The sequence below is a fragment of the Bufo gargarizans genome, chromosome 2, assembly GCF_014858855.1.
Source record: "Bufo gargarizans isolate SCDJY-AF-19 chromosome 2, ASM1485885v1, whole genome shotgun sequence".
Taxonomy (NCBI): Eukaryota; Metazoa; Chordata; class Amphibia; order Anura; family Bufonidae; genus Bufo; species Bufo gargarizans.
The window spans coordinates 625,706,321-625,722,275 of NC_058081.1; positions in this window are offsets into that span (position 1 = coordinate 625,706,321).

Genomic DNA, 15,955 nt, shown 5'->3' on the forward strand with positions numbered 1-15,955 from the left:
CTACCTCTTGAAGCTCATCAAGAGAATGCCAAGAGTGTGCAAAGCAGTAATCAAAGCAAAAGGTGGCTACTTTGAAGAACCTAGAATATGACATATTTTCAGTTGTTTCACACTTTTTTGTTATGTATATAATTCCACATGTGTTAATTCATAGTTTTGATGCCTTCAGTGTGAATCTACAATTTTCATAGTCATGAAAATAAAGAAAACTCTTTGAATGAGAAGGTGTGTCCAAACTTTTGGTCTGTACTGTATATGTTATTAATTATTTATAGTATTAATATTATACATTTTATGATTGACACACTTGAAAAGTAATCAATCCCTTTAATTTTTATTTCAAATCCTTTGAAGAAATGACCCTTGGACCGGTCCTTTGCTTACTACTGGTGGGAATACAAATTTGAGGAGGAGCCTTTTCCCAATACATAGCACCAAGCTGGCCATAGGGTCAACCATGATCTACTTCCCCGTTTCATGGACTTTCTGTCATATTCATAAGCATTCTCTATAGTACATAAAATATTATCATTACTTAAAGCAGATTTATTATATCATTACAGGCAGGATTAGATTGACAGATGAGCAGATAACTGCAGTAAAGTCATCTGTACAGGCCAAGAAGTGGCTCCTATTATTAGACTTAGTGGCCAATGGCAAAAACTGCAGGATTTTATGGTTTTTGTTTTAATACAGATATTGACATGGAAAATGTAAAATAACATCATCAAAAATTCTTTAAGAATATATAAGACATAAAAATGTGATTTAAACAATATGTCAATTTTTGATGACGCATTCCCTTTAAGACTTCCATTAGACAATGTCAGATGGCATCATGAATATCATCTTCTACTGAAATTGTGAGGATCCCTTTTATATCATTTGCCTATATAAGGCTGAGGCCGGCTCTGTAATAATGGATGGTGAAGGAAAAGTTGTCATCTAGCCAGGGAGATCACAAGCAGAGACATTCGGCGTGCTCGCCTCCTAATGCAGTCAGTCATGTTTCATTACATGACGTTTAACACTCGCCAGTCAAAACAAGTTAAAGAAGCCTCCATCTTATTGCATCACTGATAATCCAACCCGACACTACGTGATCTAAATTATTTTGGCAAATTGAAGCTCTGAGAACATTCAGAAAGGAGCCGAGCGTTTTCCCTCTGACTAATAAGATAAATGTGCTTGGGTACAGCGGCTTTTTGGCACATTTGTAATTCAGAGTGATGCTTACGGTCCCTCCGTCAGGGTATTCTCATAGACATACAGTATCAGCTAGGGTTCACAAATTACATGGCTTGATATTGTATTGAGGTCTGTGGGTACGTATGCAGCACATCGCCACTAGGATTGGATTCTGGATTCTGAATCTGGATTGTGGGACTGTCGGCTAGTGACAAGCTCAGCTCTGCTATATCTGAGCATAGTTATGCAATGTTAGTCATCCAGAGAGAACTTAGCGGTTAAAGGGATTCTCTGGGAGTTTAATATTAATGGCTTCAAGACAGGTCATCAATATCTGGTCAGCTGTTCGAAGAGGCTGCGTGTGCCTTCTCACAGTATACCAAGCACAGTGCCATACGTATAGTTCACTTGAATGGGACTGAGCTGCGCCTAGGTCATGTGACCAATGAACGTGACATCAATGGCCTACCGTGGCACTCCGGCCTCTTCAATCTGCTAATCAGTGAGGGGGCTGGGAGTCGGATCCCCACCCATCAGATATTGATAACCTATCATGAGGATAGGTCATCTAATATTGAATTCCCAGAAACCCCGTTAGTGGGGTACCACAGTCTACAAATGATGGGGGTGGAGGGATTTATATAATGCTAGCTAGTCACCATCACGCATGCGCTGCGGTGTGCGCATTCAGGACAGCGAGCGGCCCGCCGGGAGAAAAGAAGGGGAGACCGAATGACAACAATGAGATAAGTGGGGATGAATTTTCTCCTAAACGGTGGGAATTGGTTAATCAAATATATTTACAAAAATGATCACTGTCAAATCATTAACAGATTTATCATTATGATGGGATAACCCCTTTAAGCCTCATGCACACGGCCGCATCCGGCCATGGGCCATATTGCTTCCTGCAAACAATGGGTTTGCAATATGCAGGCACCGGTCGTGTGCTCACCGCATCACAGATACGGACCCATTCACTTGAATGGGTCGGCAATCCGTAAGGTGTGGAACGAAGGCATTGAACCTACGGAAGCACTACAGACTGCTTCCATGGGGTTTATCTCCGCGCCTCCGCACCGCAAAAGAATAGAACTTGTTCTATTTTTATTTTTTTTGTGAGGACAGATCACGGACCCATCTAAGTTGAACGGGTGTGGATCCGTTGCGGCAGCCTCACGGATGTTACCCATGCATTGGGGACCACAAATTGCGGTCCCTAATGCACAGAATGTCCAAGCAACGGCCGTGTGCATGAGGCATTAGTAGAAGGGTGCAAAAGCATTGTGCCCAAAAGTTATCAAAATTTGCACAATAACATTTTTGAAAATTATAGCAAAACTTTATACCACCAGCTGCCATAGATTTCAGTTTCTGGTGCATGGATAGCATCACAGTTCCCCTACATCTCATAATAAATTTGGCTCATCTTACTCCATCTAACTTTTTAACAAGACCCTGGTGTATGAAACACCGGTCTAAGAAAATTGTCCCCACCATCATGCACAGTGCTGCATACAGAGCTTCAGATGTAGCAGAGTTTAAATTGTCGCTGAGCTTTTTCTTTTCTGTACCATGATAACAAATAAGGGTTGACGCACTGTATAATTAAACATCCTGCAACTTTCTAATGTACTTTGGGTATCAATTCATCCCAATTTTCAAGGATCTCTGTTTCCTATCAGTGAATATATACAGATGAAACTCGAAAAATTAGAATATCGTGCAAAGTTCATTTATTCCAGTAATGCAACTTAAAAGGTGAAACTAACATATGAGATAGACTCATTACATGCAAAGCGAGATATTTCAAGCATTTATTTGTTATAATTTGGATGATTATGGCTTACAGCTTATGAAACCGCAAAGTCACAATTTTGAGGTCCCCTTTGCTCAGGGGGTATGGATTCATTAGCTGACTACAGTGTGACACTTTGGGCCTAGAATATTGAACCTTTTCACAAAATTCGAATTTTAAGCTGCATTAATGCAATTCCCTTTAATTTGCATTACTGAAATAAATGGACTTTTGCACGATATTCTAATTTTTTCGAGTTTCACCTGTGCTGTACATGTTTATTTTCATCCAGAGGCAGAAAACCTGCTCTGATCATGTCCAATGGAATCTGATTGGTTGCTATGGGCAACTAAGCCTGTTCTACTTTACACCAGTTTGATAAATGACCCCCAAAATGTATATTATAAGCCTCCAACATCTGTAGCCTGCCCCCTAGCTGAAGATTGTGAGCTTCTTAGAACAGGTTCCTCTTCCACAAGACTGTGTTAATCCCGATGTTTTATGACCGTTTTCCCTGCTCCATTGCTCGGCAGAATATATTGGCCTCTTATAAATAAATGACAATAATAATAGAGGTTTGTGCACATAGGCAATTTTCCACGCGACACATGATAATAAATAATACATATTCAGTATATCAAATTTACAAACGCGAGGCAGAAAAACATGATAATTACAAACTGTGCTTCGTAGACTTCTAAGACTGGACAGACAGTCAGTAAATAATATTATCAGGAGATGGATATTTTCTCACCGGCTGTTTAGTAGGTATATGCTGGTGTTTATCTTTATTTTCCCCCTCCAGATAGTCATCACATTATTAATAACATCATTTCAGTGGGTATAGAATATTCTGCCAACTATTCAAGTCTATTCCTGTCCATAGGGGGCAATGTTAGGCTGTCAGTGCCGGTTAAAATATGTACCTAAGGCCTATATATGGCCAATGGCTCTTAAGTGCCGGTTAAAATATGTACCTAAGGCCTACAAATAGCCAATGGAGCTGTAATATGGTGCCCATTAAAGTCTGTGGGCAGGGGTGGATTGCCTATAACCAGTAGAAGGGGACAACTGAAGTAGGCAGGGGCCTGCAATACTGTAGTGCAGTGCAGAATACCGCCCCAGCAGAACCAAATACCACAGGACAGCACAAAATACTGCCACCCTCATCACAGTGTTCAACTGTATCCCCATCATTAGGACAGGAATACAAATGAAATAGCAGTGGCTTCACCAGCAGGTGTTATCGTGGAAAGGTGCTCTCTCCAAGGGCAACACCCCAAGCCCTATGTATTTAGTGCTACACAATTCAAAAGTAAAAGGTTGGAGGGCACTGAAATCTCTGGAAATTATAAGGAGATATAGTACATAATATTCCTATTGTAGTACATTTGTTATTAGAATTGAAAGTCAACAGAATCAAGAAAAATATATAAAATGTAATACATAAAATATAATATACTGTCTTTGTTACACCAAATGTGTTTCGGGACTAACTGTCCCTTCCTCAGTGGTACAGTATATAAAGACAGTATATTGCAATTGTGGGACGTCGGGACTATCGGTCCCTTCCCCAGTGGTAGAGGGTATATAAAGACAGTATATTGCAATTGTGGGACGCACCATGAACTAAGACAGTGGACCCTACCCCACCCACATACCGAGAGAGGAACCAATGCATGATAACCAATGATCATTTCTAATTACAATCCAACAGACAGCGCACCTAAGGCGGAAACTGCGATTCTTGCACTACGCGGGACACGGACTAAAGCGCAACCCTCAAAGACGGCTGCGATACATTCACGAGCCTGAAGCACTGATCTGAAGCTTAACGGATGGGTAATGTAGCCTTTGAGGCGTCCACTTAGATAAAAGATAAATCCGAGTAACACAATACCCTCTTTAAACTAATTGTGGAACAGTACGGGGTGGCTGCACGGAAGGTCTGTAGACTGCGCCTAAATTTGTAATGATGTTGCCATTTGGATGGTGGAGATAACACCCACAGAAGTGTCTCTATACATGTGACACCATTGACTATGAACATATGTGTCAAAATTAAACACCATTGACTTATATACCACAAGCGGCAATAGCAATACGAACTTTGCTTATGAGGAATACCGCTTGGTGTTTTTTTAAAGGATCCTCAGTGGTTCTCATTTGTATTTCGTTCTTGTTTTGTTTTTATTCTTATTTCCTAGGTTTTAAAATTTTTGGGGAATATACTGTATACCCTGAGCTGAATAGTCTAAGTGTAACTGGTGATCCGTCTAATTATAGTTTGAACACACTCTACTGTTGATACATCTCACAGTGTGTACTGATGCACTGTTCTCCATATGGACTATTGAAAGGGAACCTATATATTTAGAACACATTCTATTATATGTTTTATGTATTACATTTTACATATTTTTCTTCATTCTGTTGACTCTCAATTCTAATAATAAATGTACTATAATAGGAATAGAATGTACTATATCTCCTTATAATTTCCAGAGATTTGAGTGCCCTCCAACCTTTTACTTTTGAGTTGTGTAGGACTGTAACACAGCTGACTTCAGGAGGTCACCTGCATCTGTATCCTATGATTATGTACCTGGCTTGCAGCCATCAAGAGGACATGAGTGGCCCCCTGGGCATCTGCCCACCAGAAAATTTCTCTCCGCCCCAATCAACCCTTCTAGACCTCCATGCAGATGCAGATGGAGGCTTTTTATTTTGGAGGTTCCATACGATAAAAAATGTTTGCATGCTCAGACACCATATTACAAACGCGTTCTCCTGTACAAGCAGTAGTGTTGTACAGAGGCGCCACACCTCAGACATAACTAGAATTTTCTTTGGCCCAATGCACATTCTGTAACAGGACTACCATGTACAATACTGATGTCTTCTTCTGTGACTGTTAGAATGCCTGGGTGCAGCTGCTACCTCTGAAACCCCAGCTATGCCAGTGCACCATACAGCGGCACAGGGGATTCCTAAGGATCCTTAAACCAGCCATACACTAGATTAGGCAGATTCGTTTTTTGTCATATCATTGGTATGAATGGTGCAACCATCAACATGCCAGACTAAACTGACAGGTCAGGGAGACACTTTAACAAAAAAGTGTAAAACAACAGAATGTGCTTGCACAAGGGGCCACAAGATGGACCACTTTGCATTTTCAGCTGACAGCCGGCAAAAAAACCACAACCTTACACATCACAGTTTTGCTTTCGCTAACGATCCTTCATGTATAATTTCTAAATGATCGTCATCCAAAGTGGCCAAAATCGTCTTTTCACCTAACATTTATCTTATGTGTATTGGTAGCTTTAGGGCCTTCTTGTGCCTTCATTCAGACTTTGTGCCCACTGTTATTCTGCCATGTGCATGGTCCCTTAGGAGTTAGAATAATGGTAAAATGGACCAGTCAACCACTTTCCATAACCAGATATATGCTTTTTAGTAGTTATCATAACCATGGCCCCCACTACTGAAAGTTCAAACTAGAATCACTACTACAGACCTGGGGGTATCTACAATTGCTTGTTATGTTATGCACTGTTATATTATGTTCTGCTGTGTACTCCAGCAGATGTGGCATGGTTGGCAGGAACAGGGCTTACTACCCAGTTCCTCCCCTCTTGGTGGGAGTTGGCTGGTCTTACTTCCTGCCAGGAGGAGGAGCTTGAGTCCATACAGAAAGGAGAGAAGAAGCACATGCCAGAGCTCCTGCTCCAAGGGACAATTACAAATTCTCATGTGAGACCTTCACTCCAGGAAGAGTATCAGAATCTAGAACTCTGCTTCCAAACAAATGCTTCAGACAGAATGATTAGCAAAACCACAGATTTACAGTCCCTGCTGCAGGTGAGGGACTCAGACACCCATTACCTAGACCTCTTCCATGCAAGTCAAATACCAAGCTGTATCACTTCATAGACACCTATATCCACAAATGCTTTATACTGCCATTTGATAAATTGGCACCTAACCAGCCTCCATACCTCATCTTATCACCTGGAAACCGAACCTGCCTTTTATACCTACTATTGCTGGATGTCCCACAAGTTATATTTTACACTAAGTAAGTAGTGACTTTTAACTTTTACTTCTGGTCTGATTCTTCAAACCACCTTTTCACTGCACCAATCCACAGGGAGCAACAGCCTGAGGGAGAACACTGTGTTACAACATCAAATCAAGGCCACTACCACTCCCATCCTCTGCAGTGGATTGTTGGACTCCCTGCTTACAAAGACCATGATTTTCTTCTAAATTACTTCCAATTTTCTCCTAAATTACTTCCAATTTTAATAAATTTGTTTATGTCTTAAAATAGTTAAAGGTTTTTATCCAGAACCAAAATATGAATGACCTATCTGATGTCCAGCACCCCTACCGATCAGTTTTGGTTATGGAAGTAAGCAGTGTGCAAAGCCGCAATACCACAGCTCCCTACTCTATGTAGTGGCCATTCGCAGGTAATAGAGCTCAGCTCCCATTCACTTAAATAGGAACTGAGCTGCAGCACCTGAGACCGGGCACTGCTCAGTGAGTGGAGCTGGGGTGTTCCTTCTTCTTCCTCTGTTTGCTTCCAGAGCTGCAGTTGCCACTAACAGATGAGATGACCTATCCTATGGGCAGCATGGTGGCTCAGTGGTTAGCACTGGTGCCCTTTAGTGCTTGGGTCCTAGGCTCCAATCTGACCTAAGGACAACATCTGCGTGGAGTTTGTATGTTCTTCTTGTGTTTGTGTGAGTTTCTTCCTACACTCCAAAGACATACTGATAGGGAAAGCAAATTGGGAGTGTCTGTAAAGTGCTATGGAATATGTCAGTGCTATATAAGTGAGTAAAATAAATAGATAGGTCATCCATATGTTTGTCCTGGAAAACCCTTTTAATAAGCATGCATTAAAATGATCATACTTTAGATAATCCTTTTTTGTGTAATCCATTGGGGGGGGCCTGGTGGTAAGTGTTCAATTTCTCTGCAGCACCCCCACAGGAGAAATGGAGCATTACACTGTCCTTATTGGACTATTTATGTAATGCATGAACATGTCAAGTCTTTCAAAGGGCAAGAAGAACATGGAGTGTTTTTTTCTTTTTTTTTTTTGGGGGGGGGGGGGGGGGTTCCATATATGTATACATTGTAGCATGTGTCATCAGATGCTATATTACAAGATATTTTCCCTTAGCAGCATTGCTTCTAGAGGAAGATTCTCCATGAAATACTGAATAGAGAAACCCTATGGATCATCACAGGATGTCTCTTAGCAGCAACTGTTCAATTTGCCTACAGTGCCACCGCAGGAAAAATGAGGTATTACACAGTGGTCATTTAAAATAATGGGCTATCTATGCCTTGATATAAGTGACACTCTTTGTAGGCACTCTGCAGTGTGGTTAATATTAGGGGTCCAGAATGGGGGACCCCTCTCTATTAACTCAGAATTCCCTAATACAGTGTTTGAAGGCATTTTCTCATACCGGGTAGCTCCTTTAAGAAGTTAAGACAAATGAAAACAAATCACTTTAAGAAGCAGAAGAATAAAAGTAGGCCACTGAGTAACAGCTAAGACAAGTAGAAAAGATTGATCTACCCCATCAGTGAACAGAGCATACCGATGAGACCAGATTCAATTTTGCAGGTTAGAATTTAATTAGAGAAAATAGGCAAATGATAAATTAGGAGCTGTAAATAAATTACTGGAGACAGGTTCATAAAACTATACACTTATGTAATTGTATTTTTGTGATGAATTCTTGGAGATTTGGATTTTCTGCATCTATTTGTTGTTTCACATTTCATATTAAGGGATTATTTGCAGTTATAATGAATGGGGATAGTAGATCCAGCCGCAGTAGAGTAGGTGACACTTTATAACATGACATTAACTTCTCGAAGGATTTACAAGATCGTTTTTAACATATTTTAATATCTAATTGTGATTTAGTGTGGAAGGTTTATGTGATATATTGGATATAATTTTGCATTGACATGTCAGTAAATAGTATTTATAGGAGCATCACTGTCAGAACCTGACGATTATACAGCAACGAGCGGCTCTACATAGACGCAGCCTGCTGCAGAGCACTTTAACAGGAAATTCTTATTCCTGTAATGAATAACTGACATGCTCCTGCGGAACCTCATAATACGGAAAGAAGTTGCTGCAGAACTTTATAATATGCACTCAGATTCCGCAGAATATCATAATACACCTCTCAGCTGCTGCAGAACATCATATTACATGCCTAAGCTGCTGCAAAACGTCATAATTCACCTCTTAGCTGCTGCAGAACATCATAATACACACTTTATCTGCTGCAGAACCTCATAATACACACTTCAGCTGCTGCAGAACATCTAATACATGCCTAAGCTGCTGCAGAACATCATAATACACCTCTCAGTTGCTGCATAACCTCATAATACACCTCAGCTCCTGCAGAACCTCATAATACACACCTCAGCTGCTGCAGAACATCTAATGCATGCCTCAGCTGCTGCAGAACATCATAATACACCACTCAGCTGCTGCAGAACCTCATAATATACACTTTACCTGCTGCAGAACCTCATAACACACACAGCTTCTACAGAGCATCTAATATATGCCTCAGCTGCTGCAGAACCTCATAAAACACACCTCAGCTGCTGCATAACATCATAATACACATTTCAGCTGATGCATAACATCATAATACACTACTCCGCTACTGAAGAACATCATAATACATGCCTCAGCTGCTGCAGAACCTCCTAATTCACCTCTTAGCTGCTGCAGAACCTCCTAATTCACCTCTTAGCTGCTGTAGAACCTCATAATACACACCTCAGCTGCTGCTGAACCTCCTAATTCACCTCTTAGCTGCTGCAGAACCTCCTAATTCACCTCTTAGCTGCTGCAGTACCTCATAATACACACCTCAGCTGCTGCAGAACATCTAATACATGCATCAACTGGTGCTGAATATCATAATACACCTCTCAGCTGCTGCAGAACACGATGATACATGCCACATCTCCTATAGAACATCATGAAACATGCCCCAGCAGTTACATGCCTATCTGTAACTGTTGGGTGTATATTACATATGATTAAACATTACAAGTTTTATACTACAGAATCATGTATGATCGCATCCTGGAGACACTGATATAAGTTCAGCTCAGTTTCTAGGCCTCCTAATATAAATGCCTGCAAACCCCATAGACAACACATACACATACATCCAAAGTGTATTAAGTGTTATTATGGAAAGATAAGAGAAGATGAGAAGTTACATCCACAAGATGGAGCAGCTCACTCAAGATTCCTACAGAGCTGAAATCTGGAGACTCAGGCTTATTTGTAAACTGAGCAGAATGTTATTTTCCATGGCCAAATACTTATAGTAGATTAAATAAAAAGCAAGCAGTTATAGGACAATTGCTTGTAGTGCAGAGCCGCAGTAAGGAGAATCACGTATAGGGCTGCATTATTACACACTGGGACACATAAACCACTATTTGCCAGACTGAACAGTAACAAGGAAAAGCTTCTTCTCTGACGCACATGGCCCATCCATGAATTACAGTACATAGATGGATGTCTGAAGTCAGACCCCTTCATAAGAAAACACATTTGTAAAAAAAAAAAGTCCCTGTCTGGGCTCCAGCAGCACGATCCTAAGCCTCGGCACGGTTGTGCCGGGAGAGAGCTGCTGAGCCACCCCCCTGGTGTAACAGAATGTAGTGCTCTGTTTCTCCCTGCAGTGGGCGTTGCTGGAGGAGATTTCAGTGGGCTGATTCCTCAGCTGCTCTATTCCTATGTGCTAGTGTTTCTGACTAATGGAGCGCCAAGTCATGGACCTATCAGGTTCTGATCCAGGGACTCGGCACTCTATTTAAACCCTTTTCTTTGCCATACACCAGTGCCAGTGATAGTCTAGCTGTGTTCCTGATTCCTTGTTCCTATGCTTATTGGATTGCTTGTTCCTCTGACCCCAGTTTGTCTTCTGACCACTCTGTCTCTCTAGTTTGGTACTGTGTTGTCAGTCTGGTTTTGATCTCGGCTTGTCTTCTGACCACACACTGTCACTCGTTTTATACTACATAGCTTGGCTGGTTCTTACGTATGGTATTGTATTTGTCTTTGCACTTAAATAATGTAGGGACTGTCGACCAGTTGCAGACTAGCTATCTAGGGCTTGTAGGTAGGGGGAAAGCGTGCTGGATTCTAGCCGTAGGGCTCACTGTCCTTGTCTGTCCCTACCTACAGTTGTAACAGCATTTAAATAATTTTTAAACAGGGGTTGGAAAAGGCTACCCCTAGATTCTAGGTGATGGAGGCCAATTTGTGCTTTTTTGCATATTTTGGCCATACATGTGAAGGAAGACCATTTCCTTTTTCTAGAATGCGGTCCTGCATATGAATAAGGCCCATTTGTTCTCCCCATAATCTGGTTCTGCATCTAAAGGAGACCCATTTGTTCCCCTTATATTTTGGTCCTGCATGTGAAGGAGGCCCACTTATCTTTTCTATAATAAAGTCCTGCACATGAAGAAGGCCCCTTTACTCTCCATATAATCTGGTCCTGCTTGTAATGGAGGACTATTTGCTCTCCCTGTTATCTGGTTCTGCATGTGAAGGAGACCTATTCATTCTCCTTTTATTTTGGCCATGCATGTGAAGGAGGTCCATTTGCCCTTCTAGTAATCTGGTCCTGCATGTGAAGGAGGCTCAATTGCTCTCCTTATAATAACATTTATTTTTGCATCAGATTTTTGGCTGTTTAGGATAAGAAAATAGTTGAATGTATGTGGTATGTAGCTCAGCCTCAGGAGAGCTCACTTGCAATACCAGTCACAACTCATGAACAGGTATGGCGCTGTTTTTAAGAAAATGCAGCCGTGTTTTTCTAATCCTGAGGAACCCCTTAAATCATTCAGCTGCTACACTTTTGCAATTCATATTTGCATTCTAAAAAATGATACACTGTGTAATGTCTAGTGCAAGCTCAGTGAGGTGAGTGACTTTTCTCTTTCATCCCTTCATCAAGCACTGCCCCCTCAAGCCCTCCACTAGACATAACAAAGGAAAAGTCCTTTAAATTGTTACAAAAATTACCCTAGAATTATAATTCAACATTACTTATGGTAGATACTTTACACATGAATAGAGATAAAATGTTTATATTAATAATAAGAGGAGATCTGAGGATAACATCGAGCAGGTTATTACCATAGTCTACGAGACTCCAGATATTCCAGAAAACAGGTTGCTAATAACATCCCATGCCAAGTGAGGACCATCATTTACGAATAAGCTTTAACAATTTGGTGAATCCTTCTTTTTGTGTTTTGCACCTGGCAGACAGATTTGGTAAGTTGAATTCATGTTTTCCTTTTTCAGGGCAATCAAAGAGACTTTTTAATTTAATCCTGATAGAGACCTGGTAGGTGGCCTCGTAATTGAGAAATAAGTGAGCAGATTCTTCAGCTACTCACTGGTGCTTTATATCAATTTGTTCTGAAAATTGTCTCTAACTCAGCTCAATAAATGGAAACGTCTGTAATAGCTTCATTACTAGAGGTAAGGGAAGCAGAATTGGTGCATCATACTGTATAATATTCCCTAATCTCCTGCACCAGCCATTACCGGGGAATTGCAAATATACCCTTGTTATATGGGCAGATCATGACTCTTAAGTAATCTTCAAAAGACTTTTGAAAATCCTGGGCAAAAGCTATACTTTTGCAATAGTGTTTTATATTATTATTTCAATGCACCTAGAACAAGCAACTCATCAAAAATCATCTTTGCAAATAATCTTGATTAAAAGAGTTCTCCTCTGAGAACAGTCTCCTTCTAGTTAGAATGTTATCTTGACAGTACATTCATCCCAAAATGTCATCTTGCTGGTATCCCCAGCAATCAGCGGTTACGGTATATGCAAGGAACCCTCACAGTAAGTGCTTATTTTTCCTGCAGTGACACCACAAGATAAATTAAGAATTACCCAATACCTATTCAGGTTGTCCGTGTAATGCAGGACAGGACAGGTCCTCCAGAGCAAGAGAGGTTCTTTGTAACAGTTCGGTCTGACCAAGAGAGGAGGAGGATGTTGAATTTAATGACCCTCATATTTTAAGACAGAATTCCTTAACTAAAAATACAAAAATGTTTTCCTAATTCCACTACCCATCTTATCTTGGTAGTAATGAAGGTCACTAATGGGTCTTAGACTGCAAGGCTGCTATCTTTTTATGGTGGCCTAGTCTAAGAACTGTACTGGTTTCCCATGCAATGGAAATCAGGGCTCATGCTCTAACAGCACAGAAACGCTGATCCAGGCTGTTTAACCCCTTAGATGCCGCAATCAATAACCACCGAGGCATCTAAGTGGTTTAGAGGGAGGGAGCCCCCTCTCTTAGGCAAAGGCATCCCACAAATAAAATTGTCAGGTTGACAATGACTTTGCATGGCAGCTAGGGGCCTAATGAATCCCCCCAGTGTATGCCTATCAGGCTGTGCCTGTCAGTATACCACTGTCAGTATGCAGTACACCGTAAAAAAATAAAAAACCCTCCACATATTTGGTATCATCAGGTCTTTAACGGCCCGCAATACACAATGATCACTATTTTCTTGTATTGTGTCCTATGTTAAAAGCACTGGAGCCTTGGGAGGGTGGATAGGTCTGAGTAATTTGAGCATAATAGAGTAACAGAAAAAGGCCCTGTCCCCTCTCCTGACATCTCTGTTTTAGGAACAACTTGCATTCCCTATGTAATAAGGAATTCGGGAACGTCTATTCATATGACTCTATGCTGTGCCATTCCTTTATTATACCTGTTAGAAGTTATGAAAGCATTATTAGGAGTTTGCAATGAAGGTCCAGATGGGTATTACCAGTTGGGGGTGGGATACCCCCCTCCCCAAATTGGTAACACCCATCTGGACCTTCATTGCAAAATGCTTGTAATTCATAACGTCTAGCAGGAATGGCACAACACAGAGTCATAAATAAGAATAGATTGCTCCAGAACTGTTATTAAATTGAACACTATGAGAATCCACTCATTACAATAAAGATAAAAAGGAATATTAAATGTAGGGGGTCATTTATTGAGTTGATTAAATTTTGAAAAAAATAAAATAAAAATCCAATAGATCAAAAGTAGGTCGTGAACTCTATTAGGTGTGAGGAGTGAAGGAGATATGATATAGCGGATAATTTCTCATCCAGTCTATATACTAGAACTAACTACCTTTGAGCAAAGAAGCGATGATGTTTATACCTTGTTACGATGTAATACGGGCAAATTACTGCTCATGTAATGATATCTGCTCCAGCAGCCCGGCCTTGTAATTGCTGTAAAATAAAATTACAACCATAAAAGATGTATTGGATTTTTGTGAAAGGGATTAATATTATGATCCCCTGCACATTCCATGAAATTGGTTTCTAATAAACTTTTACTTCTTCAAAACAAAAGAAGAAAAAACATTTATTTACAGTGATTTATCTTCTATGGTTTATTAGAAGGAACTTCAGAAAGTTTTTTTATTTTTATTTTTGCTTTTGTGACAGGAATTAATGGAGCTTTAAAAAAAAAAAACACATATTACTGAAAAGGCGGTACTCACTAATACGAGGTTAAAGCACTACATCACTGCGAAACACAGCCAGGCCCCAATGGTATGCAGGTATGATGGCGGCTGCAGAGGTGCGAGGTGGCGATCACCATGACACGTCATTCGTGAGATGCCTAGTATATTGAATGCGTACACATAAATTACCAGTCAAATGGGAACGTGTAGTGCGCCAGTTAGAAATGGTGCCTGGTACTGTAGATAGGGAGCCCTCTTACCGATTTTGCTGATGGGGAGCTTCAGGATGTTTCTGGATGTAAGAGCTCATTCAGACGATCGCGCAGTGTAATACGGTCCACAAATTGCGGAACGGAACAGGCGGCCCATTAGAGAAATGCCTATTCTTGTCCCCCAATTGCGGACAACAATAGGACCTGCTCTATCTTTTTGCGGAAGGGAGCAACGGATGAGGACAGACAGCATTGCGGTACGGATGCGGACCCATTCTTATGGTCATGTGAATGAGCGCTCAGCAGAATCTTTCTGTGATGTGATGGTGTTTAGACACATAGGTTTGTCTATGGCACAGTGAGAGCCAATTCTGACCTTTCAGCAGGTTCTGTTTCCGAAATCTCGACTGCCTTTCAGACAGTGTACTCTTTAGGAATATCATAAAGCGGCAGCTTTTATCAGATACAGTTAAGAGATTATTTTACATATATTTCCCGAAATATAAATAGCTTTCCAGGCATAATGGTAAGAGCATACTGCGAGCAGATTAATGTAACAGTGGAATAAATATGCAACAGAAGTGGTTATCATCCAAACTCACTTAAGCAAGGACAGTTATTTCTTTGATCCTGTAAAAATCGCTCCTATTTAGATTACAGCAAAAAAAAAAACTGCAATGTGTCCTATTTATTTCCAATATGGCGTTCATTTGCAAAGTGTCAGAGATGGAAGGAGCGTTAAGGCGAGTTTAAAGAGAGATTGCAAGCCTCGGGACAGGTTCTCAGCAGTAGATATATACGCTAATGTCATAATAACCCTCTGTTAGGTACGGAGGAACGTACAGTACAGCTGCCGTACTACCGGGAGACTTAGCATAATGGTGTCTCACAAATAGGAACCTACTTACACTGCTACCGTATGAGAGGATGTGTATACCGTACCGTACATGCCGCCACATGACAGATTTCTGACCAATGATTGGTGAGATGGTCGTTTACACACAGACGTTATGTTCTACACCAACTATTGACGTCAGATTATCTGTAAGGCCTCATGCACACGACCGTTGTTGTGTTCCGTTCCGCAAAATGGGGTTCCGTTGTTCCGTGATCCGTTTCCGTTTTTGTTTCCGTGTGTCTTCCTTTATTCTT